At 41.9% G+C, this 27,538-nt stretch overlaps 1 protein-coding gene across 11 annotated transcripts in view; it reads right to left on the reverse strand.

The window, feature by feature from the left end:
* Positions 1-27,538, reverse strand: part of ZMIZ1 (zinc finger MIZ-type containing 1) — a 381,786-nt gene that overhangs the window by 326,703 nt on the left and 27,545 nt on the right. The window lies entirely within an intron of this gene.

Raw genomic sequence — 27,538 nt, forward strand, 5'->3', positions numbered from 1 at the left:
TTTTTTTTAATAACGCAACATTAAAAAAATCAACTTCTGTAAAATCTTGCACCTGCTTTCTAAGTACAAGTCTGGATATTAACCACCTGAACTAGAATGATCAGTTTCTGAACTAGCAAGGCCAATGCGCCCACCTATCACTCAAAACCTTCTTGAGGCATGTTTTTGTTTTTAAAATTTGGCAACCCCCATAAGCCACCAAGATTAAGCATTTGCAAAGTGGGTTCAGTGGGGCAGACAGACACTTTAGAATAAAAGAATAGAGGTGTCTCTGAGCACATGCTCAGACCAGGAATTTGTTCTCATTATCAAAACTGAGCTCTCAGCCTTTCCACACACAAAAAACTCTTGAGTTTTTTCTTCATTTCAGCTGCCAGAGAAACAGGCAGACAAGTTGTTGCTCTTCTCAAACAGTGAGACGTCAGAAACCTTCAATAATCTGCTAGTCACCCAGAGATCTACTAAGAGAACTTGGATCTGCCTTCTGTCCACACCTTATGCCCTAAACCCCCCACAAATCATAGTTAAAAGGGCTTTAGTACTGGACTAAATTCTCTGGTGGCAAAGATGTTATAAAACAGAAAGAACAGAAATGAGGTGGACAGCCTTCACTGGGCTTCATCTTACTCCACCAAGTTCTTCAGTAAAGTGCATTGATGCCCTAAAAGTAAAGGGACCACTGACCATTAGGTCCAGTCGCAGACAACTCTGGGGTTGCGGCGCTCATCTCTCTCTATAGGCCGAGGGAGCTGGCATTTGTCCGCAAACAGCTTCCAGGTCATGTGGCCAGCAGGACTAAGCCGCTTCTGGCGAAGCAGAGCAACGCACGGAAATGCCATTTACCTTCCCGCCGGAGCAGTACCTATTTATCAACTTGCACTTTAATGTGCTTTCGAACTGCTAGGTTGGCAGGAGCAGGGACTGAGCAGCAGGAGCTCACCCCATCGCGGGAATTCGAACCACCGACTTTCTGATCGGCAAGCCCTAGGCTCTCTGGTTTAGGCCACAGCACCACCCACGTCCCACCCATTGATGCCCTAAATGATGTCAAATGCATTCTTGTATACACACCACACTTCAAAGATCAGGACTTTGTGTATGTACACATGTGTTGTATATGGAAAATGTATCCCAGTTCATCTGATTCAACTGAATGTTTTTCCTGTAATCATCTAAGCAGAATTATATATATGTGGGGGACAATTCTTCTCCACCAACTTTCCAAACCATGCCTTTTTCTTTACTGCTTGCAGTGATTATTTTCCCTTTTGCTGCTTCGCTGGCACTTAAAAAACAGAACACCTTTCTGGTGTGATTATGGCCGATTGCTATTATGGATAAATCTATTTCCAGTCTGAATCACTTTTGCATGTCTTCACTCATAAATTACTTCTATCCTGTTTCAACAGAAATCCGAGTTTTTTTATTTTAAAAAAGCTTTATGAAAATCCCTATTTTAATATGTATTGACACACATATTACAACACACAATAGTATTTATATACGGTAACTATATAATCTAAATACACAAATTTCAAAAAATGTATTTTATCCTTAAAAATTTGGATTTTTAATTTTTAGGTGGAAATTGTATCACAAAATCTGGAGATGTGCAAAAGCTGATGGATAATTTTGTTCCAATCCGCATGCTAGTTCAGGAGGTGTGTGTAAGGATGCTTTGCTTCGGAATTAACAGAAACTGAATTTCTCAAACATCCAAACATTCCCAGGTCCCAACCCACCATTTTGCGATGGCACCGCAACAGAGATTCTCTATCCTTGTAGCCAGTCTGCTTAATCTTTCATGAGACTGAACAGCAAGCTCCATAAAAGAAACAAAGCAAATCTTATTCTCATCTTCCTCCTCCCCCCACCTCCTTTTCCCCTACAGGAAAAACTTGACCTTAAAAAGCCTGGTCTGCTCAGTTATTATACTATTCCTTTGTCTTCCATCTCAAACAGATGAAATCAGATGCAATTCAAGGCTAATTCAATCTCTAATTACCTTAGGATCTTAATGGTCCTGATCTTATATGTTAACATTAATTTTATTATGTTAGATACTTCACGGATGTGCCGTTCCTTCCTAATCTGGATCAGCTCTTTGCTGTAATTTTTAATAAGAGAAAAAGCATGGGGGGGGGGGCAGAAGAAGAAAAATGTCACATTAACTCATGACAACTTATACAGACAGGCCATGGATGAAAAATAAGTGGCCCCATTTCTCTACGGAAGACAGGCTTGCTGTTCCTTGAACAAAATAATAGAGCAATAACTTAATACAGCATTAGCTGTTTGGCTGTATTCCAATTTAACACACAAGGAGGAACAAGATAATTAAATAAAACAAACAGTGAGGATTTAAGCCAAGTGTCGCTCCCCCTAATTCCAAAATCAGACTTTGGGGTAGGGGGAAGAGGTGAACATACACATAAGCACACACAGAACGAAACATTCATTATCTTGACACAAGAGATACCCTTTTCATTCTGAATTTTGAAAGAAAATTTCAAACTTTCTTTCCCCAGAAAAATAACAAATGAAGGAATTGCAAAATATATGCAAACTAAGGAAGATTCTGATGAATTTGTGTACATTTTAAACCCTTTACTCTGCAGATTTTCCACTGATTGGAAAAATAAGGTTCCCTCACATTTCCAGGACTTTTGGTAATTAAGAGAGGGAAGGCACACTCAATCCCACTCTTATCTCCAAGTCCTGCATTTTGAGGTTTCATAATGTAGTAGCTTTATTATTTATTACATTTTTGCTGTGCTCTTCCTCCAAGGAGTTCTGGACAAGGTAAACTAATTTTATCCTTTAAATAACAGCTGTTTCCATTTTGGCAAAGGAGCATGGACCTCACTGCAATTTGTTTTAACTTGAAAAGCTTGTCGCTGCCAACTTCCAAAGGAAGATATGTAGCTCTTTCAAACACAGGGATAGAGTGTACAGTGTTACCTCGGGTTAAGTACTTAATTCACTTTAGCTAATGGGGCCTTCTGCTGCTGCCGCAGCGCCGGAGCACAATTTCTGTTCTCATCCTGAAGCAAAGCTCTTAACTTGAAGCACTATTCCTGGGTTAGCAGAGTCTGTAACCTGAAGCGTACGTAACCTGAGGTACCACTGTATATAAAGAACCATTCCCTATGGAACCTACAAATGTAATGTCAGAAATTTAGATCATGGAAATCTCTGGATACCAGGTTGGTGACATCTCCATCTGGCTGGCCCCTCCAGCTTTCTTAAGCAGGTAAGCAGAAAAACTTATTTATGGATTTTATAAACCCACCTTTTTCTCCAAGGAGTACATGGTTCACCCCTCCTCAGTTAACCTGTGAAGTAGGCTAGAGGCTGTGACCAGCCCAAGGTCACCCAGGGAACTTTGTGACTGAGTGGGGATTTCAACCCTGATCTCCCAGATCCTAGTCTGACCCTCTCCAGCCTTTCTCAACCTGTGGGTCCCCAGATGTTGTTGGACTACAACTCCCATCACCCCTAGCTAGCAAGGCCAGAGCTCAGGGATGATGGGAGTTGTAGTCCAACAACATCTGGGGACCCACATGTTGAGAAGCGCTGCAACCACTACACCACACTGGCTTCCTAGAGTACTTCTGCTATGGGCATAGATTAAGTAGGCAAATAAACATGAGGGAAGCAAAATGTCACTTAGAGAAAGAGCTGGGGGAAAATTCCTTGAAGCTTGAATTTGTTTTATTCTGGATTGTTTTACTGGATGTTTTAATGTACTGTAAACCGTTTTGAGATTTTTTTTCATTAAACTATAAAGCAGTATAGAAATGAAATGATTGATAATGGTGATAACGATAAATTCAACTGCAAAAAGGCACCTGGACATTCTTTTGTGGCAGCCATAACCTAGGTTTTAAGGAGCCATTTGGCAATTAGCTTATATATCTGATTTTCTAACATTGGTGGTAGGGCAGCAGAGGGCGTGAATGCCAAAAGTAGCAGAGCCAGAGACACTGTTACCCAGAGCCAACTAATTCTGGTTTTGCTCCCATCCTCCTCGCTGCTGAATTCTATAAAGAGGAGGAAGAAGCCGTGTTGCCCTTTGGATGGATGGGTTGTAACTAAGGAGGCAGGCGGGTGAAGGCTGGCTGATGGCACTGCCTGGTTTGACCCAAATTCAGACTGAAATGTATACGGCAACAAATCTGATCACAGAAAGGTTTAAAATAATTGGGTTTTCCCTGATAGCGATGGTTATGCAACTCAGCCAAGTAGAAGTACAATCGTCAACTTTTTCCCTGGAAGCCAAAAGGTGTTATGTTTGGGAGCTGGAACCGATCAGTGGAAATATATTTCTTCAGCCACAATGTAATCGACCAGTTATACAAACCCACGGCATGGTTTGGCACAGCTGGCAGACACAACGAAGACAGGAGCCAGAAACATAACAACATGGCTATTACGGGCCAAAAGAAGAAGAAGGGGAAGCATTGGCCGAATACTTGAGGAAACTTGCCCAGCATCTGCCTTGGCTTAAGGCAGTGCTATTAGCTCCTCATTTTGGTGAGAATTAAAGTCACTCTAAATGGGTGGCAGTTGGATCAAGCAATTATTGGCTGGGGCTAAAGAGGCAATCAGTACTCATTGCTTTCCAGGCTCCTTCACCCTGTGACTCATCTCTCAAAATCTATGGCATATCCATGAAGCTTGAGGAAATAGGAGTGGGGAGAAGTGTGAGGTTTCCTACTGCAGGAGACTCATTCTTTTAGAAACAAATCAGATTTTTAAAACTCAACCACCAGACTCGTAATGCAAATCTGCTCTGCAATGTGCCCTTGGCAAAAATCAGCCCTGCTATATTCTAATACAGACTGGGAGCAAAAATATAAAAATATTTTATCTCACTGCTAGATCACAGTTCGTTACCTAGAAACTCAAGTTAGAATCCACAATTTTCCTATTCTGATCATCTGAAAATAAAAATGTCGATGACCACCCATTATCCAAGCATGTGTCAAATACTTGTTCTTAACCTGAAGCACCACTTTAGCTAATGGGGCCTCCCACTGCCGCCACGCCGCCGGAGCACAATTTCTGTTCTCATCCTGAAGCAAAGTTCTTAACCCAAGGTACTATTTCTGGGTTAGTGGAGTCTGTAACCTGAAGCGTATGTAACCCGAGGTACCACTGTATACTCTTAGATTTAAGGAATCCTCATGAATGCCAATATTTGTTAGGTGCAAAATTCAGCTCCACAATTGTCCTTTAGCAGAAAACACAAAAAATATAGAAAAGTTGTGCATTTGTGCCCGACTCACTCAACTTTGTAACTCAAATCCACTTTAGCGTTCCCTTTCTCTCACTTGCAAACACACACACTTTCTGAACTGTAGCTTGAGGAATGCATTTCTTTTATCTCAAACTCATCACTTCCAAAGTATTTAAATGACAGTTTGCTTCACGTTTGTACAGTCAACTAAGGGGGCTGTCAAGTTTGATGACATATTAGTTTGTCGCTTCTAACAGACATAGCTGTATGAACAGATTAGCCGAGACTACATAATTTAATAAAAGTTATCACCTATTCTTCCTGACACCGACAGATATTCCTCATCAGATCTTTCTGTCTATAGTAGAGACAGTCGGTGACAGATAGGGAGTCCATTTAATTCCAGCTCAAACACATTTCCCCAAAAAATACATTAGAAGGACATTCAGAGACCTTTTCAACTTTGTGCAGGATGAGAATTTAAGTGCATATTTGGTAGTTCAATTACAGCCAACTCATATCCAGTAGATCCAAATAATTAGTACACCAATTTTATAGGGTCACCTGAACAGTCTGATAGACCTTCCTGCACCATTAAGCATACCAATACAGTGGTACCTCGGGTTATATACGCTTCAGGTTACATACGCTTCAGGTTACAGACTCCGCTAACCCAGAAATAGTACCTTGGGTTAAGAACTTTGCTTCAGGATGAGAACAGAAATCATGCAGCGGCGACGTGGCGGCAGTGGGAGGCCCCATTAGCTAAAGTGGTGCATCAGGTTAAGAACAGTTTCAGGTTAAGAACGGACTTCTGGAACGAATTAAGTACGTAACCAGAGGTACCACTGTAGTCTAGGATGGATGAGGCAACTGCTGCAAAATAGCTAGAAGGCATCTGATGCAGTTGTACCTTTGAAGCTAACCAAATGTGGGAATCCTACAAAGCTACAAGCTCTTGGGGGTAAAGATAACACAACAGGAGTTCACCAATGACAATTTGTTGTTGTCATTGGGATCTTCTCTACCATCCAGTCCCCCCTGACACATCTCTCAGCTGCCCATCTGTAATATGGGGATAAGAATAATTATCCACCTACTTTCCAGGATAGGTGGTCCACACACCCAGAAAAATGGTTATATAAAAGCTCAGACTTGTGACAATACTAGCAGAGCCACGTGAGGTGGGGGGGGGGAGCCAGCGAAAGCCTTAAGCCAAGCACTTAGTATGGCATTCTTTTATTTGCTTTATAATTTTCTTCCACGTACACACAGTTGCTGATTCTACAGTTCCAAAGGAAAACGAGAACAGATGAGAGGTGAATGATTTATTTTAGGACTGCAGAAGGAGCCAAAATTAATTTGCTTAAGACTAATTAGGGAACAGAATTAGCCTGTTCTCTTTTCTACCGAATCTAAAGTTTTCAGCAGGGCAATCTTATTGCACAGCTAAATTGCACAGCTAAATTTATTGGATAATGGTGGCACTCTCCCCTTCTGCCTTCTTGTTACATATTTACCAGTTATTTTTTTATAATGCAGATCAGCTATGGATTTCAATTTTTGAATACGCTTGAGCATAACATTTGAAACGTGAATGAAAAATATGTATGATTTTAACCTTCAACAATCAAAACAAGAAATCATCCAGAGATAGTTAACTGTGTATCATAACTGATGGCACAGATGCATTTAAATTCTTAGCTAATATCCAGACTTTAGCTTATATAACTCAATGTAGATGTTGACCCAGTGTGTGGCAGCTGTGAAGAAGGCATATTCCATGCTTGAGACCATTAGGAAAGGAATTGAAAATAAAACTGCCAGTATCATAATGTCATTATGCAAACCTATGGTGTGACCACATGTGGGATACTATGTACAGCTCTGATTGCCTCACTTCAAAGAAGATATTATAGGAGTTAGGGGGGGGAATCAAAAAAGGGCAACCAAAATGATAAAGAGCGACTCCACTGTGAAGAAAAGTTGCAACATTTGGGACTTTTTAGAGAAATTGTGAGTAAGAGGTGACATATCCTGTGTGAGTGCCTGGAGGCAGTTGAAGGATGGATGGCGGCTAACAGATTGAGGTTGAATCCTGACAAGACAGAAGTACTGTTTTGGGGGGACAGGGGGCAGGTGGGTGATTCCCTGGTCCTGAATGGGGTAACTGTGCCCCTGAAGGACCAGGTGCGCAGCCTGGGAGTCATTTTGGACTCACAGCTCTCCATGGAGGCACAGGTTAATTCTGTGTCCAGGGCAGCTGTCTACCAGCTCCACCTGGTACGCAGGCTAAGACCCTACCTGCCCGCGGATTGCCTTGCCAGAGTGGTGCATGCTGTAGTTATCTTCCGCTTGGACTACAGCAACACGCTCTACGTGGGGCTACCTTTGAAGGTGACCCAGAAACTGCAATTAATCCAGAATGCGGCAGCTAGACTGGTGACTGGGAGTGGCCACCAGGACCACATAAGACCGGTTCTGAGAGATCTGCATTGGCTCCCAGTATGTTTCCGAGCACAATTCAAAGTGTTGGTGCTGACCTTTAAAGCCCTAAACGGCCTCGGTCCTGTATAGCTGAAAGAGCGTCTCCACCCCCAGCGTTCAGCCCAGACACAGATCCACGCCGAGGGCCTTCTGGCGGTTCCCTCATTGCGAGAAGTAAGGTTACAGGGAACCAGGCAGAGGGCCTTCTTGGTAGTGGCGCCTGCCCTGTGGAACGCCCTCCCAGCAGAAGTCAAGGCAATAAACAACTATTTTACTTTTAAAAGACAACTGAAGGCAGCCCTCTTTGGGGAAGTTTTTAATGTCTAATGCTGTATTTTTTTAATATTCAGTTGGAAGCCCAGCCAGATGGGCGGGGTATAAATAAACTATTATTAATTATTATTATTGTTGTTGTTGTTGTTGTTGTTGTTGTTATTAGTTTATAAAATTATGCATGGCATAGGAATAGTGGACAAAGAAAAGCTTTTCTCTGTCTCTCATAACACTAGAACTCATGGACATCCAATGAGTTGGAAGGAAGATTCAGGATGGATAAAAGAAAGTATTTTTCGCTCTATAAGACGCACCAGACCATAAGACGCACCTAGTTTTTGGAGGAAGAAAACAAGAAAAAAAATATTCTGAATTTCAGAAGCCAGAACAACAAGAGGGATTGCTGCGCAGCGAAAGCATTCGCTCCTTAAGACGCACACACATTTCCCCTTACTTTTTAGGAGGGAAAAAGTGAGTCTTATAGAGCAAAAAATACGGCACTTCTTCACGCAACACATAGTTGAACCACAGATTCAAAAGAGAATTAGACAACTCACAGAGCAGACTGCTATCAATGGCTACTAGCCATGATGGTCACGCTCTGCCTCCACAGTTGAGAGGCAGCAACGTTCTGGATACAAGTCGCTGGAAACCACAGTAGGAGAGAGGGTCTTGTGAAGCCACACATACTTAGCCCAAATTATTTTCACCACTATTTCAAGAACAAGCACGAGTATTGGTAGAAATGCAAGCACATCTCTGTAACGAAGTATCACTATTCTTCAGGCACACCACAGTTCAAGCGATTTTGAACTGGTTCCCACTTGGACAAAGTAAACCGGAAGGGAAAGACTAGTGTTGTTTACTTATTTGCCTTGAAGGGCAGTATTTACACAGCACTGTTGATCTGTGAATGGGAGAGAAGTTAAGACATACTCAAAGTTGCATCACCTTCTGATATATAATGATTGCAGAGCTGTCCAGAGAGAGAGAGAGACAAAGAGAGAGTTTTCCAGTAGGACTACAGAGTTCAGCTAGTAGCTCTGAAGCAACAAATTTGAAGCAACTTCTGCTCCCTCTTATTGTGGCTGTTGCCCTTTGCACCCATGGGACCTCGGTAACTCTGTTTCTTATTGAAAAAATGAGGAGGCAACAACCTAGTTTTTCAAAATGAGCATGTGACTAAGCAGCCAGGATGCCAACCACATTGAAGGGTATGGAAAGTTCAGCCAGTTTGACACTCTACCATGTGCAAAGAAAGAGAGCACACTTATATTCACAGCCCTCTACTGAGGTCATAAGTTATACTGCTCACAGACACTGAAAAGCTTTCCTCCCCAGTCCCTAAAAAAAGAAAAGAAAAAGATCTCAGCTTAGGAACTTGTTTCTAGTTTTGTAGCCATCACTTTTTAGTGGCAACTGATCACACCAATCACTCAACTGGGTTTACTTGGCAGCTTGGGCAAATATTCTGTGAAACCTTCAGAAGGCTGCCCTCCAAACCGTCAAGCACCTTCATCTCAAACTTTTACAAGCTGAATAGGTTTTTAAAAACATCAAAGCACTGCCTAGCAAAGTAGAAACTTCTCAACCCATTTCAATCTAGACTGGAAGTGCCCATACAAGCAAATCTTGTCTAGAAACAGGAGTAGAGGCTTCAGGAGGAAGCAGAAAACCAAGGTGTAAGAAGTCATGCAGTTGGCAGAAAACAATGCCACCACCAAGTCCATTGCATTTTCTGCTGCAAGGAGGGGCTCCCATATTTTCCGGCACTGTTTACTGTAAAGCTTCAGGAAAAGGATTGAAGACCCCTAGAGAACAGTTACCGTATTTTTTGCACCATAACACTCACTTTTTTCCTCCTAAAAAGTAAGGGGAAATGTCTGTGCGTGTTATGGAGGGAATGCCTACAGGTGGCATGCCTACGGATTTTCCTCCTCTAAAAATTACGTGTGTGTTATGGTCGGGTGCGTGTTATAGAGCGAAAAATACGGTAATTTAGGAATCAGCTTGCTTGTCTATGTTCTTTTCTACTCTGACATTATTACTTTTAATGCTTTTTTATAGTGGGTTAATTAACATTTTTAAAAGTAGGGGTTACTTGTCAAATGCCTTATTTGTTATTAAATTATAGAGCGAATGGACAGAACAACCGCTCAACAAAAAGACTAGACCAGGGCAATCCCACAGACCATAGCTACCTGGCTATGTATTCCACCCAGCCGGTAAATGAGCTGTGTTCCAACACAACCTGCCTTATCAGTATTTGCTCTTAGCAAACCGGCTCTATTTATTTTTCCTTAAACCTCCAGATAGTTGTCCCACTTTCCATCCATTTATGCCCTCCTGACCTAACCTTGCAAAAAAGGCTGTCATTTGATCTTTACAATAACTAACAAGCAAGTGCTAAACTTGGCCACAGGAAACATATATTCCCCGTCCAATTTCAACCGGTGGTACTTGTGTTCTTCTGTGACACAGTCGTCTCTAAATTGGGTTAGGTGGTGCACACTTGGATGGGACCCTCCACTGTATCACTAACATGGCTATCAGTGCTGTGCAATAGCATCCTGATGCATCCTCTTCTGCTGCAATTGTAGAATTTGACTGGCACCCAAAATTTGCCAGTTTACTCTGGTATTTGTTTTGGCCTCCTCATTGAGTTCACCCTTCATCCTGGCCAACGCCACAGAAAGCTGCCATACCATAAGCTGACTTCTTGGTGGAAAATAGTAAATTTTATAAATGAAATACCTTTCTGTCTTTCCACAGATGCTGAAAACAAAATATGAAAAGGAATAGTCAATTTGGAAGAAGAAGAAAATATTTGACTAAAAATAGAAACCAACAAAACTAAACTTGTAGATGACGATAAAGCTGAAAAGAAGTTAAGCAAAACAATGTAAAAAAGCAACAAATTTAATGGTTTTAGAAAACAAGTTTGCACCATCTAGTGAAAGGTAAGCAATTATGAGACCTACTTGTCTTTTTTACTGAGGCAGCTCTACAAAGCAGAATATTCTCCTCTGTACAGTGTTAGATCTTATATCTACACACATGCTTGCTATTAAACTATACTGCAAATAATCAGTGATGTCAGTTTTCGGGGAGAAATAATTGCAAAACTTATCATGCAGATTACAGTAATTTGCATCAGAAAAACTCCACATTGCACTGGAAAATTTTCTGGAGTGCGGGGCTAGCCAATGTGGTAGATCAAACAGCTGGATCATCTGTGGTAGATCCCTGGTAGATCACGGGCTCCCCCCAAAGAAACTCAAGAACAGGGGTCAACAACCTTTTTCCCGGACTGTCTGTGGGCCGGATTGAGAAGGCGATTAGGCCGCATCTGGTTGCCTACCCCTGCTCAAGAACTTTGGCTCCCCTAAAAAAAGCTCAGTATTTTTGCCCTGCACCCCCACAAGGGGGTAGATCACTGCCAGTTTTGAACTCAGAGTAGATCGCAGTCTCTTGGGAATTGGCCACCCCTGTTCCAACTCACAGCAATGTAGGAATCTTTTGGCCCAATGTGGGGCTTGAACCTGTTATGAAAATTGTAAGGTCTAAGATATAAAATTAATGTTCATAAATGTACCAGGCAAACATATACATAAGTATATAAACTATGTGTCTGAAATAGTACAGGAGCACAGTCATCACCATCCTGCCTTAAGGGTACATTTGTGTATGAATAGGGTGAGCCTATAGGAATTAAGTATTTATCATCACAAAAGAAAGGCCAGGCTGTCCAGGTAAACCCATTAACAGCCAGGTAAACCTATCAACAGGTTTCCTGCCAGACCGCCTCCTCTCCTATAGACCGCCCCTTCTGTGATAAATGTATGATGTATTAAGGGGTGGTCTTGAGCTACAGGGGGGCAATTTCAAAAGTCTATACAGTGGTACCTCAGGTTAAGTACTTAATTCGTTCCGGAGGTCCGTTCTTAACCTGAAACTGTTCTTAACCTGAAGCACCACTTTAGTTAATGGGACCTCCTCTTGCTGCTGCTGCTGCTGCGCTGCCAGAGCATGATTTCTTTTCTCATCCTGAAGCAAAGTTCTTAATCTGAGGTACTATTTCTGGGTTAGCGGAGTCTGTAACCTGAAGTGTATGTAACCTGAAGTTTATGCAACCCGAGGTACCACTGTATAAGGGCTTGCACACCATTGTTCTGGATTCCTCCTCCGTGCTGCGTGGGGGGGGGGTGAGAACCCTGTTGCAACAGTCTAATAAAGATCAGGAATACTAGTTGCTTTGCTTCTCAATATTCTCTGCTTGGCCTCTGTTATTTTCTCCTACCAATAGGGAACCTACATAGTAACTCTATACGGGCTCTTGGGTACACCATAAAGGGAAAGGGGGCAGTATTTTCTTACGACTGTGCTCTCCTGCGGGCTTGTATATAGCAAACCTAGCCAAAAACTTTGGAACTGCCAGGCTTGCCCAATACTGTATTTGCAATTGGAATCCATTCATTGTTACTACTTATGGAAAAGTGGGGGGGGGGGAATCCACGGAAAAAGTAAGTGGTTCACTGACGTCACTGCAACTTACTGAGAAAAACTACCCTTTGCTATACTTTTATCACAAGGAGTTCAAAGCACAGCAGTGTTTACACTGTACACAAAAGCTTATACAAATTCTGTGCCAAGGTAATTCAGACAAATTCTGCAGTTCAAGACTGTATGCATGTTATCTTACCATGTTATTGTTTTATTTAATTTCCTAGTTACTGGAAGAGGCAGAGAGCTATGCTCTACTCCCTGAAGCTCTGCTCCCAGTTGCTAGAAGTTTTGTTCAGCCACCTGTTTGGCCTCTGAGATCACCTGCACAGTGTGGTGTAGTGGTTAAAAGCGGTAGTCTCCTAATCTGGTGAACCGAGTTCACGTCTCAGCTCCTCCACATGCAGCTGCTGGGTGACCTTGGGCTAGTCACACTTCTCTGAAGTCTCTCAGCTCCACTCACCTCACAGAGTGTTTGTTGTGGGGGAGGAAGCGAAAGGCAAATGTTAGCCACTTTGAGACTCCTTAGGGTAGTGATAAAGCAGGATATCAAATCCAAACTCTTCTTCTTCTTCTTAAACACTTACCTGCAGTCATAAAGTCTAGAACCTTGCTTTGAAAGAAAAGGAAAACAGTTTCAAGAAACCGATTTCTCTGCCCATATGGTGTTCTTTTCTCCCTCATTTTGGGGCACACCTGTGGTACATTCACATCCCTGTTAAAGGCTTTGAACAGTGCAGGTGATAGATAACGCTACCTCCAACTCAGTCTATGAGGGCTGCATTTCCTAAACACGGATACACAACAACCACTGCTAATTTTGAAATGAAAAAACTCTCCTGTGGGGAAACATTTGAGCAGCCCACTGGAAACACAAACAGCAGCTCTTCTTTTTAAAATCATATTCCCAGTGCTAAGCATTTAAAAAGCTCAGTTAGCACTGCAGCCACCCAGAGAAAACGGCAAGGAAGGCCACAAGTGTAGTGAGCACAAGACACAGAAGCGACAGAAATTGATAAAACCTTCATCACATGCCTGACACCCCATATATCAAAGCCCTAAATCTCATTCTCTGCTTGCCTCCAATTTCCATCAAAGCCTGCCAGCTGCACATTTATTGAGAAGTTTGTGGTCTGACAGCCACTGTATTACCAACATTAATGATGCATCAGTCTCTAGAATTACTGGGGAAACAGTCCAATTGATTTTATTATTATACACAGTTCCTCGCATTTCATTTTCTGGCGGCTTCCTACCACAATTTTTAGCAATAACCAAAACAGTTAAATAGCCAACATGCAATACATCAGGGCTCAAATTTGGTTACATTGTATTATTTCACTCCCTCATTTCTCAGCATGAAATCACAGGCCCATCCAGGCACCCCTGGGCTGGCGATGAGTTATTGGGCTACCACTGATTTACTTACATACTGCAGTGCAATAAAACAGAGCATGCTGATAGTTACTCTTCCAGTCTGGAGGTCCAAAATGGAACCTGTAGCTGTGAAACACAGTTTCACAGAGTACTTGAAAACAGAGGTGGCCAAATTTTTGGGTCAAGACCCCTCAAACATTCAGAGGCCCCACAGAGGTCATCCAATCTCCTAAAACAAAACCATAGTCCACTGATATTAGTAGCCCACAACTAATTTTTTACTGGCTCATATAACCTGCTAGAGGAGTAACAGAATTAGTGGCATACAGAGAGAGAGGGAGGTAGGGAGGGATGGGTGTCTAGCTAGGGATTCAAACTGAAGCCATTTTAGTGCCAGTTGGCTAACAAATCCTGGATAAGAAAGGACTTGGTTAGTGTTAACCACAAGGTCATTGCCAACATATATTTTAAACACAATTAAAGGTGAGAGGGAGAATTTTATGAGAAGTGTGTGAACTTGTGGTCCACTTCTTAGCTGTGGTTCAAAGGTTAAAGCCATCAGATGTACACTATTCAGAGTCATTTGAAAGTGTCTCACTATGCAATTCTCACAAACTGTTTTACAGTACAGATTGATGCAAATTATATGATTCAACTAGGTCAGACAATTTAGTTTTTATTATTGCTGTAGATCGGAACAGCAGTTTCAGTAAAAGTTAATAGTTAATAGAATTAGTGCAAGGGGTATTATTTTTAAAGAAAAATGTGGCGAGTGGTTTTAGAAGCTGAATCATATGCAAATACAACATTTCCCTACAGATTTTTCTCCCCCAGTCACAGAAGTGCTAATCACGGCCTCTAGAAGGTAATGTGGGATGAGGGGATCTATTTCATCTCTTGTTTGTTCGATTTAACGGATGTGCTCTTAACTTCTTGGTTGTAAACTGCATCGTTATCGGTCAAGCAGGAAGTACAGATCTTGTTTCTTGTAAAAGCAAGCCAGTATAAATTACAAATGGTAAGAGGTTGCTCTGTGTGGCTTGAAATAAGAACTCACTCTGTAGCATGTATATGGGAATGGAAGGTAGAGGGACAATAAGGCAGTAGTTGTCTTTAATAATAATGCTTCAGAGGTATGGCGGGATCCTGAAAGGTTTCCCCTCCTCCCACAATTAAGCTTTCTCTTCTAGAAATCACCAAAGTATAACTCAGGAGTATCAAGTCCCCGTTTTAAATTGAGTTCCATTTGGTACCTCTTGAGATCTTTTTTAAAAGTGGTATTGCCTAGACAACAATTAGGCCTGTGTGTGATTTGAACTGATGTGAGTCTAGAGACCATGAGTGTTAGCAGCAAGTTGGATACAGTAGTTTCTAATCTCACTTTTGCCACAAACCCAGCTGATGATCTCAAACAGAGCACTCCCACATCTGCAATAAAGGATGATAGTTCTAGTCTCCCTTACATGGTTGTTGTACAGACTGAGATAATGTATGTGATATGCTCTGAACACTTTAGAGTGCTATACACAATCCATATAAAATACTACACCGTCCTTTGTAAAATCCTACATAGTCCTTAAAAACTGTGGAGGAACCCAATGCTCACTCTAGGGATACTCAGAGAAATTTCTGTCGTATTTGGTCTTCCCCCCTGCCCCATGAGATCAAGGCTGCACATGCAATTATTCAATTTTATCCTCAAAATAGTATGGAGAGAAACAGCCTCACATCATATTGATGGGAACACAGGACTCCCTAGTCCAACACTTCTATTTACTGAACCACCACTTGCTTTGAGTGTGGTCAAAGGAAAAGAAGCGTGGAAATGTGCAATGTGATGCTGGCAATTCATACTACAGTTAGAAGCAAGTAAAAAGATCAGATGAATTATTACTACTAAGGGTACATCCACACTTTCATTTGTCTCATGGTTTCAAAGTCATGGGTCCAAGAGGTGTTTTTTTATGGTCCTGCCAGTTGATTAAACTACAATCCATAAAAAACTTGAATGATGTTTCTTACAATTCAGCAGGAAAAAAAACAGATTTTCCCAGTGAAAGTGCAGGAACCCCCCAAAAAAAATCCTCTTGGAGCCATGACTTAAAATCACTTGGAATTACAGGACCAATGAAAGTGTGCATGGACCCTAAATTTATATTCCCTGTCTCCCAGAGGATCTTGGGAAAACATAACATGCATTTCCATTCTGGAATCTACACTCGCTACCCTCTTCCAGCAGCTGTGCATATTTTTGAACAATATTCGCTACTCTTAACAAATAAACATTATTATGAGTATGGCAGGGTCTTTTAGGATAAATATTCAGTTCAGGACAATGTAATCTCACATCCCAAATCACGATGAGACAATTTCAATATGAAATTTGCAATAAATATGTGACAAACCAGTCAATTGTCCCAGTCCATCTTGGACATTTGCAACACCTAACAGCTGCCCACTGTCCAATCTAGAGGTACCAATTCTTAGGCACTACAAATCCTTCTGACGGTAGGTCTTCTCCTGTCGATCAAATACTAGCTGGAGCAAATTGATAAAAATCACCCTAAGTCAAATATTTTATCTCTCCTGTACAGCTGGAGTGGTGTTAGCCAGTCACATTATTGTTTGGGATTTTTCTTAAACGGGGAAAAAACATAGAATGAGGCAGCCTAACTGCAAATGTACTTAATATTCATGAGATCCTGCTAAGCATCTGATGAGTTTCTCTCTTCCCCCTATGTTTGATTTATTGGATCTTTACCTAGTTCAAGAAGCAGCTGTATGGTGCCTTCTGTTATATGTTTAGCACACCGAGTACTATAGACAAAGGAATTTGAAACAACCGTCTAGAAACATAGCAGTGAAAGGCACCTGAAGGTTATCTCATCCAATCTGTGTCTTTAATTCTGGGTCTCTCCAGATCCCCCTGGAGCCCACAGAAATGGGGAAGACGACAGTGTGCCATGGGAGTGCCCCCAGCGACAGGACAGGTCAGTTGTAAAGATCAAGCAAATGAACCTAGCAGGGAGGGACAATGATGCAGACCACATCTCTGGTTTATTAGAAAGGTGTGTGTAATCATATTAACCACACCAAAATGTTGTTAATAATAATAATAATAATAATAATAATAATAATAATAATAATAATAATAATTATTTAATTTATATCCCACCCATCTGTCTGGGTTTCCCCAGCCACACTGGGTGGCTTACAACATATATAAACACAACAAAACATCAAACATTAAAAAACAAAATATCCTACACAAACCAATAAATCAATAGAAATCAATATTAACAACAACAACAGCAATGAACAGTTTACAGTTATACCCAAATTAAAATAACTGGGTGTCATTCCTCTTCTCCTTCAACGTTAAAATCTACTACCTGAAATCTACTGCCTAGAGCAAAATATACACCAGAAGGCTTAGTTTGGTCAGAATTGAGTATCTACTTCCAAAGTTAACACTAAATAATTACTTCTGGTAAATGAGCCACCATAGCTACCAGAGGGCCATGGAAATTTGTGCCCCATGCTCTTTGGATTCGTCTACCCATGTACTAGCTGAAACCAAATTATTGGTTGCCAGATGTGAAATATATAGGCGTTTTTTCAACTCTCTTACTCCACTACCTAAGAAAAATAAGAACTGTCTTGTGGGATCAGGATGTTTTGTCTCTAGTTCAGCATCCCATTTCCAATTATGACCAGCTCAATGGAAACCTGCAAGCCCACCATGGAAACAATAGCTATGTATTTGTGACCCCACAACTAGCATTCTGGGAAATAATGCCTCTGCTCTATTGGTTAATCATTATCACCATTTATTTGTCCAATCCCCATTTAAAGTTCAGCCAATGGTTGTCGCAACAACTTGTGGCAGCCAGTGTTAGAAAGCAGCCAAGAGCCAGGCATGTTTTGCAACTGGTGTGGGTCCAATTGCGATCACACGGAGGTCTATGGATTCCAGATTGGTGACTGGGGAAAGCAAAATGTCACTTAGAGAAGGATCTGAAAAAAATTCTTTGAAGCTTGAATTTTATTTTGGATGGTTTTATTTGATGTTTTAATGTGTTGTAAACTGCTCTGAGATTTGTTCTTTAAAATATAACACAGCAGAGAGATGAAAACAATGAAAACAACAACAACAGCAACAACAATAGATTCCACTGCAAAAAGACAAACAAAAAACAGCACCTAGACATTGCACTGTAGCGACCACAACCTGTGTTTAAGGTGCCATTAGGCAATTAGATTACATATCTGAGTTTCTAACACTGGTGGCAGTGAATTCTATATGTGAATTGTGCTTTGTGTGAAGAAGTATTTTCTTTTGGCTGACTGTTCGAAGTTTCCTGCCAATCGATTTCATTGAACAACCTCAAATTCAAGTATTGTGAGTGAAAGAGAGAATATTGTCCCTAAATCCCTATTATGTCAATCCTTGATGACAATAATTCTTCAACCTTTTATCCAATTCAGCTCTTTGATAAAGATTAAGAGTTTGAAAAAGTTAACCCTGATCCAGAGTGAGTGACCAAGATGAGATTCCCCCACCACCTTTCATTCTGCTTCAACCCTCAAAACAACTTTAGAATTTACTACGCATTCAAGAAAGTTTGCACAGCCTTAATCTGGTCTGAGAATCCGTTATTACTTATAATGGCAATAACAATTAGACTCCAGGGAATGGACAGGAAATAAGACCTAGGGGACGTATCATAAGCCAGTAAGAGTCCAAAACCCACATCCTCGAAGTTTGCAAGTGCAGAATGCTGTCATGACAACCACATGCGGAAGACACCATGTCAGACAGAAGACATCTTATTAATGACAGCTTATGTCAAACAAACGGCTTCTTAAGAAAAGCAGCTAATTATCTGAAGACATGAATTCTACAAGGACGTAAGAAATGTGCTCAGCACTACTTCCCATCAGTAGATTAATTTAAATCCATGTGACACTCCTATTTTCCATTTAAGTCATGCAATGCTATAAACACATTATAGCAAACTTGGAAAGCAGTTCTACATTTTTTTAAAAAGGGGTAAGAAAAGAAGTTGCCACATGCTGGAAGGTTATTGCCGAACATGAACTTGCCATCATGGTGCAGTGGGGAAAGTGTGGGGCACACAGGGAAGGATGGGGGAAGCCCCACTGAGCTAGCAGACAGCCCTTATACTGCCTTCCGCTAGTGCACCAAGTTGCTTGGATCCGGGTCTAAATCTTAGACCACAGGAAACTGCCTTTATACCAGCTGAGGCCTCTTCCCTAAGGCCTTTCATCTCACTATCTTTTCTCCTTTATTTTCCAGTATTCTCCTGTGTATGACAACTCAGCCCTCTTCTGTTACCCAAAAGTCTCGTGCTCTTTTAATTGGTGCCATCCATTCTCCCTTGCTGCCTAAAACTCCCTCCTAGGTACACATTTCACAGTTGCCACCTCTTCCCCCCCCCCCATCAGATATCTGAAAACTCATAAATGCGGCCAACTTTTTGGCTTCATACCAATAACACCTAGGGGGCATGATTGGGCTGTTTTATTATGTAAACCACCCTGAGATCTACAGGTATAGGGTGATATATAAATTTAATAAATAGTAGCAGCAGCAGTCAAATGCACCTAAATTAAAAGCAGCACCTGATCACCTTCATGGCATGCATGCCTGTACAGTGGTGCCTCGGGTTACAGGTGCTTCAGGTTACAGGCGCTTCAGGTTACAGACTCCCCTAACCCAGAAATAGTACCTTGGGTTAAGAACTTTGCTTCAGGATGAGAACAGAAATTGCACGGTGGTGGCACAGCGGCAGCGGGAGGCCCCATTAGCTAAAGTGTTGCTTCAGGTTAAGAACAGTTTCAGGTTAAGAACGGACCTCCAGAACGAATTAAGTTCTTAACCCAAGGTACCACTGTATTTCCACCCTTCATGATCTCCGCTCTCAAACATTCAAATTGTAGCTCCTTGGGGCAGGGGTTTATCTTTTTGCTTATATTAATTATCAGTACATAACTGATGCAATACTAATACAACAAAACTTGGAAGTTTGGTGTCTCTTAAATTGATGGTATAGTTTGCCAAAGCATGTCTAACTGGCTTGATTCAGACACACAATCATATTGAGCAGATAAACTGTAGTGTGCAATCGACCTCTGCAGTTCCTCTTTGCTCCTTGCCCTTTCCTACTGCTCTTAGACACCTGAGTTTTGCTTAAGAAACCAAAGTATCATTGTCAGTCTCCTGGGATGTCTGTACTTACAAATTAATTTAAAGAGCCCTTCCAAACCAAACTATGAAACCAGGATTGGACCCTGGTTTGGAGGGGGCCATAAACCACAATTTTCTGGTTCAGACATCACAGTTTAAGAAATCAAGATAACTTTGCTGAATCTGGGCCTTGGAGGGGAGGTGCCAGAGGAATGGGGCAAGTGGACACATGGCTGGTTCCTGGGCGAGAAAATTGTGTGTTATCAAAGGGAGACGACCACATCTGAACCAGCCAATTATTTCTTGTAAATTTCAACATCAGAAAGGTGCCAGTGGAAAGCCAAATTTAATCACCCTCTCATAAACCTCAGCAGTATCTTGAATAGATTTCAATAACTGATAACTTAACATGACAGGAGACCATTACGAACTTTCTTAACCCTGGTACCAGTCTGATCTCAAAAACATGTCCTAAAAGGAATTCAGGAGATAACTTGAGTTCCTTGCAACTTATACAAGGATGAGCTAACTTAAATCTACTCAACGCCCGAATGGACGCCATCAAGATAACGGTGGGATAACTTTGAGACAGAAGGCAGAAAAGGATGGCCAATTTAGTCACCTTCAATAGTATCACATTCTTCAGTTGTTAATGAGCAAATTGGGAAATAGATAGTAAACTTTGAAATAAACTCAACAGAACAGTAAAGCTGTCCTTCCCCTCCCTACTGCATTGGCTGAATTTAGGATTAAAAACCCTAGATTCTAAATGTTTTGTTAATCCTCAAAGCTCCAACAAGAATTTTACCCAGTGCCCTCAAGAAACCAGTACCCACTCCACCTTAAAGACTGGTATCCCCTTCCCCCACCTCCATTTCTGGATTGGCTATTAGTTTGAGTTCTGTGGAAAAAAATGTCATACTCACATCCTATAGGCTTTTGAGAATAGTTAGGCATTCTTTCACTCTTTAGAACAAGCTGCATGTTATAGGATTTGCTGCCTATTTAAATTGCAATTTGGCTGTCTGAAGCAGCATTTATATATTCCATCACTTTCACTTAATATAATAAACCTATTTCTCTATTCCTTTTGTGTCAGAACTTCTTGTTAAGGCCAAACATATACACATAATGGATGCACATCATACTCTAGCAACTGTGTGCATGAATACACATGAGTGCTGGGCATGCATGTGGATTCAAACCAGTGATATTTTTCTAGAAAAATGGTGCTGGAACTCTCCATGAGCACCTTCCTTGTTGTCTTAGAATGGCAATGGCACCCACCTGAGAGGTGCAAGAACTGAGTTCTAGCAAGTTCCGGCTGAAGAAAAAAAAGCCCTGGTACAGACACATACTTTGAAACAACTTTGTGCTGGTTTTCTACACCTGAATATAGGCATTCACTTTCCCTGCTGTTTGGTACGGAGGGCAGAAGAGAGAGTGAGCAAGCTGCACTTTCAAAACTTGAACTTCTGAGTGGTGATAAATAAGGTTTGTTGGCAAAGTTAACTGCAGTCCTGGGACGCAAGCCAAATCTCCCTTAACAATAGGAAAAACACTACAACTCTAACATTCAAAATATTATTTAACTTGTAAAGCCTCCTTTGTTGCAGTCTCTGCTCCTGAATGTCAGCCGCATTCTGAAGACAAACTATTTCCTCTTAAGCACGTACAATATTGTCAGAGTTGTAAAGGAGCAGTAATAGGAGAACCAGGCACTTGAACCAGGCTTGGGGGTGGGGTGGGGAGGTGCTTAAAATGATTGCAGAATTCTTAAAAGCTGGTAAAAGGCTTAATCCTGTATAATGATTTACAAAGTGACAAGTAAAATAGATTTACAGTGACAGCTTGAAATGAGACCAACATAAATAAAATTACCGCTCACCCTTTTTATGGCTGGAAACATACACCAATAGGAAGGGCGCTACAGAACCAATGTAACCCTGTCTACCCGCACACCCCACAAGCTGGATCAACATGGGCAAGGGAAGTGGGGCCAGAGGTGGGGGGAGAAGGAGAGGGAGAGGGGAGAAATCTGCCAGCCCATGAAAGCTATTTCTGTGGGCAAAACACACAGCCGTATGCCTGTAGAAAACAAAAATATGGAATTTAGCAATCTCTGCACAGCCCATTTAGATAAAAATGCATACTACAGCGTACTTACAATTAACCTGCTGCAGTGATTTGGATTTACTGATCTGGTAACACTGCATACCTTGTGTACAAGAGCAGCCCTCCTGGATCAGAGCAGCTGGTCCCTGCATCCTTTTCCTGGCAGAGACCAGTCACGTGCCTCTGCCATGATTTCAAGGAGGACATGACGGCAACCTTCCTTCCCCATCGCTTCTCCCCGTCTTCTGGTATGCTGCCTCCGAACATGCAAATGCTCTTCAGCTACCTTGACTAATAGCCATTTACACAGTGGCTATTGTATAAATGGAGCAGAAAAGCAGAGCACCAATAAGATCACTAATTATTACTTGGGCTGCAAGCTGTAATTAATACAGCAATCAATCAACTCAAGCGCTAATTGCAGATTTAAGTTCCCCCCACTTAAATCAGTGGGGATGACAACAAAACACCCAGAACTCTTGAAGTGCCCACCATTTTGCAAACCAGATATGCATGCCAGCTGCCTACTCTCCAGGACAGTTGTTGTTGTTGTTGTTGTTGTTTGACAGGGGGGAGGGAAGTGCCCTGGAGAGAATGGACCCTGCTTTCCCTTCCTTTTTATTATGTACCCAAAGCTAGCAACTAAACATTTTTTAAATGAGGTGTTTTAAGGTGCAAGAAACAAGGCTCAGAATTGACAATATTTTATCCTCTGGGCCCCATAAGCTCAGGGCCCCTTTCCATGACAACTGCATTTGCCGCAGCTACCATGCAAAGCATGTAAAGTGTGAAAAGTCTGTGCACGTTCGGAACATGCAATGGGCATGTGTGAGGCAGCCCAATTGGGGCTCCCAGGCATAGGCATATGTTTATTTAATGATTAAGCAGAGGGCAACTTCACTGTAGCCAAACATGATGCAGTGGTGCACAAATCACTTTAAACCACAGCTAAGCTCAAAAATAGATTAAAAGTGAACGAGCAGCATGCAAGTGCATTGGGCTAAAATGGTGACTGTTTTGCTCCTCTACTACTCATCCACTACCAGGAGCTTAGCCATGGTTTGGCATCCAAATCTGGGTTTATGGATTGCTTCCCCTAAAGAAGCCATGAACAGTAAGCCAAGAACAAACCTTGATTACAGATCGTGGTTTGTTTGGAGAGACATAGACCATGAATGCTGCAAGTTCAGACATAACACCAAGCTAGAATATGGCATGTTTCCCAGCAGGAGGTGTGAAGCAATTGCAATTTAACCCCCATGAACCAGCAAGCTGCATGTATCCCTTTAACCTATAGCTATGCTTAGCTATGGTTTAAATATATGCAAACCTGGCAACTGTGAAGCAGCACACATTTTGAGAAGTCTAGCGAGTGACTGAGGTTCTTCTGTCGTGATCCACCATCTTCATCTAAAAGATCCAAGCCGAGAACTGAGACAAGAGTCAAGTGCCTATTTTCTTACCCCGGTTTTACTCCAGGGTGATGGCCAACATCTGTAAAAAGAAAACCCGGCAACCCAACTTGTGTATATCAGGCCTCCTGCGCTCCATGTTCCTGCCTTGCAAGATACATTTGCAGTTCCTTTGTTGAGGTCGCTGTCTCTCAAACTGTGTTTACACAAGTGCCAAGGGTGAGTTTTCTTCCATTGAAGCAAACTCAATTCAGCTTCCAGCTGTGTGGCAAAAAGCATTTAAAGGCACACTGGCTAAGAACCAGCTGCTCTTCTTTGCCTGCATTGAATTTCTGTCAGATGCGCTTGTGTGCACAACCAACCTCTCTGCATCGCTCTGAACTCCTTCCTCTGGAGCCCTGGTCCTTCTGGGGGAGCTGACTAGAGAGAAGATGCTGCACTTTGGCAAGAAGACCATTTCTCCAGATTAATCCCTCAACTTTTACCCAGCGCAGAACAAGCAGATTTGCTCCCTCTTGCTCCCTACACAATCTCTACCCTCCCAAGAACCTCTCCTAGCCTCTCATTTCTGTTTTGGGTTGCTACACTGTTAAGGTACACTGAATCCACTCACTTGCGGAGGAAGAGGAGTGCGGGGGGAGCGCACCGCCCCCGTCAGTGCGATCCCGGTGGGGTGCCATCACGGCTGTCCCCCTGCCCACGCTGGGCGCCACGCCCCCGGGATGCACGCCAGCTCCACCTCCAGGTGCCAGAGGATGAAGTTCCACCACTGAACCCACTATTGCTAGAAAAGAGCAAGGGGCCAGTTATCACTGTTCAACAGGCTTTCTTTCCACATACATGCCCCCAACCCTGGAAAACAAATGTGGAGGATAAGAAATGAATGAGAAAGCATACACACACACACACACACACACACACACACTCAAGTCAGGAGCTCCAAATCCATGCATGCTTAGATCTATGGATCAGACCAAGTGTATATCTAGTCTAGGGTTGTGTAGTTTTGAAGAGCATTTGGCTGGGACCGAAGAGGTCCCAAATTCAAATCCCACTCAGCCATGACCTTGGGTCATTCTCTTTCACCCTCAAAGGGTTGTTGTGAGGATAGATTTTGGCAGGGTGGGTGAGAACCATGTATTATTATTTACTACCAATAATAACAAGAACAATATTTCAATTTCTTACTTACTCTTCACCATAAGGTCACCCTGAGAATCTCAGAGGAAGGTCAGGCTATAAATGTAATAAATAAATGCATAAATAGTTCAGCAGTTTTCAGCTAAACAGATGACCCTGGAAAGCTCACAAGGAGAATAAGGCAAGAGAAAGCCATTCCTTCTTGCTTATGCTCAGCATTTGATAAAAGTATAGCACCTCCAAATATGGAGGCTGCAGTAAGCAGTCATTACTAATAGTTGTGGTTCAATCTATCCTCCACAAATTTGCCTAATCCTTGTTTAAAGCAATCTCAGCTAGGAGGTCATCACCATCTCTTGTGGCAATAAACTTAATATTTAAAATATGCATTATGTGATAACCAGTTGCCTCCTCCTCCTAAGCACCCCTTAATTTCCTTCCACCTCTCCCAGATTTATAGTCCAGTGAAGAGTGTGGGAGGACTGAGGCTGCAGAAAAAAATAAAGGATAAGAGCCCTGAATAATCAGTGGCTTTGACTCATTTATGTTACAGGTTAGGAGACAGACCTATTCAAGCGATTACATTACTCAATATCCAAAAGCGCTTTTTAAAAAAATCACAATAACTCACAATGACCAAGCAGTTTGAACAAAAATACATGATTGTTAATTGAGAAAAGCTTCAACTCGAGGTATTTTATCATCAGTACTGTATCTGACACACTAATGTGCCTTACATTCTGAGTGTGATGTTATTAGTATGCCTGTTCCTATGAATGGAAAACTGAGGCTTCGGAAATGGTGATTTGCCCCCCTGAGATAACTCGCTGGAAGGGAATGGTAGAATTTGAATCCAGGGGTACCTGATCTAATGCACTGTCTACTAAACCTCATTCAACCACAGAAAAACCACCACCTCCATGGGTAATCCTGTTCATGTCAAACACTGCACCCTTTGATTCAAATGCGTATACATCCATAATGACTGTGTGAAGCAGCTCCATGAGACAATATGGAAACTCTGTGGTATTTGAGATGTGATGACTCATTCACACATGGAAGCTGTTGAGTGATGATCAGGGATGTGTCAACAGGACTACTACTGCAGACATTCGAAAACATAGTGAGTACCTCCAGGAAGCCAGCACCCCTTGCAGACTTTCAGGCGGAGTATGGGCAGCCTTTGATCTCTTGGGGATGCTCTAGCTCTGAATCTCCTGCATCAAAGCTTCCGGATTATGCTTATTTGAGGAAAAAGAAACCACCACCACCCCATTTTGGACATAAACACTAAGCTGGAGAACATGGTCCATTGCTCCTTTGCTGTCACCATCACCTTGTTCGTGACCATTTTTAAAAATGGACACGAACGTAATACGAAGTGTTTGCACGCATCTATATTATACAGAGACACTTCTCCAGAAGTCATGGTGGGCTGCAGCTCCTTGATGGATGGAAGTATACATAGGAAGAAATCCAGGTTTGCCTCTGTGGAATCTATGAAATGGACCTCTGCTGTATAATATTTCAAAATCCCTAGCACCTACAGATTTTCAGTATCTGCTTACTCCACAAACCAAGTGTTGTTGCAGCAATTACATTACAGCAGATGTTAGTAGCAACTCCCCTGGTTAAAAAAAAACCCAAAAAACCCAAACTTTGATATATAAAAAGGTTTTAATCACACATTGTGAGAACAAAAATAACACCCTCATTTTAAACAACAGTGAGATTTGACTTCATTCAATCCACATTTTCAATTCAAGAATTGCTGAAACATCTTAAATGAAATATTTGCCAAGAGCAAGTTCTTTCTATTTCTTCAGCCAAGGCAGGTGCATCTGAAAGTTAGGTGCTTATCTATAAAGCATTCTTTGTCTTTTAAGAATATATCTGAAGCCACTTAACAATCCCTCTTGGGGAGGGGGGACCAGAGTCTTTAACTGGGGGGGGGGGGGAATCCAGACATGTACTTCCAAAAGTGAACAACGTTTAAACGTAAGCAATAAAGTGCGTCCCACACTCATCCCCAAAAGGTGTATCACAAAAGAATAATTAAGATGTGCAACAAAAATTCAGCACAATAGATGCAGCAAGCTTTTTGAACGTCAATCACATCTCTCTCTCTCTCTCTCTCTCTCTCTCTCACACACACACACACACACACACACACACACACACACACACAGTGGAGAAGTATAAAACCTGGGGAACAAAGTGTTAGAAACAGGATATATAAGCTAGGCATCAAATGCCTCCTTAAACCAAGATTACAATCACCAAAACGGAATGTCTAGTTGCCATTTTGGGGCAAGACAGCTCTAAAGTCTTGTTTTTCAAGTGATGGACTGGCTGCGATTGATTCTCAGTTAAACATCTGGCTAGTTCAGATGTCAACATTGAGCTAGGTTAAGAACTATGAGAACTTAAAGAAGAAAGTTCACTTTATCCAGGGACAGTTCACCTATATACTGGCCTATTCCTACAGAATGTGATACGAGTGTGTGAAAACAGTCCAGATCCAATGATCCTCAGGTATGCACCTCCAAATGGTGGAGATGTCAGGCACCATCCTGGCACCCAGGCATCTTCACTTGGTTGCAAGTGGCCAATAGCCAGGTCCAAAATGCGCCTGGCAAATTTCAAACACTGGGAACAAAACACTGCACCACTCCACTCCATAGGTGGCTCTCTTGCTTCCTTGCGCGCTTCCCGCTGCCTAAGCTCCAGAGCATCACAGTCATGAGCCCCAATGTGGTAAGTCAAGTGACAGAAAAG

This window comes from Podarcis vaucheri (genome assembly GCF_965113315.1).
Source record: "Podarcis vaucheri genome assembly, chromosome: 5".
NCBI lineage: Eukaryota > Metazoa > Chordata > Lepidosauria > Squamata > Lacertidae > Podarcis > Podarcis vaucheri.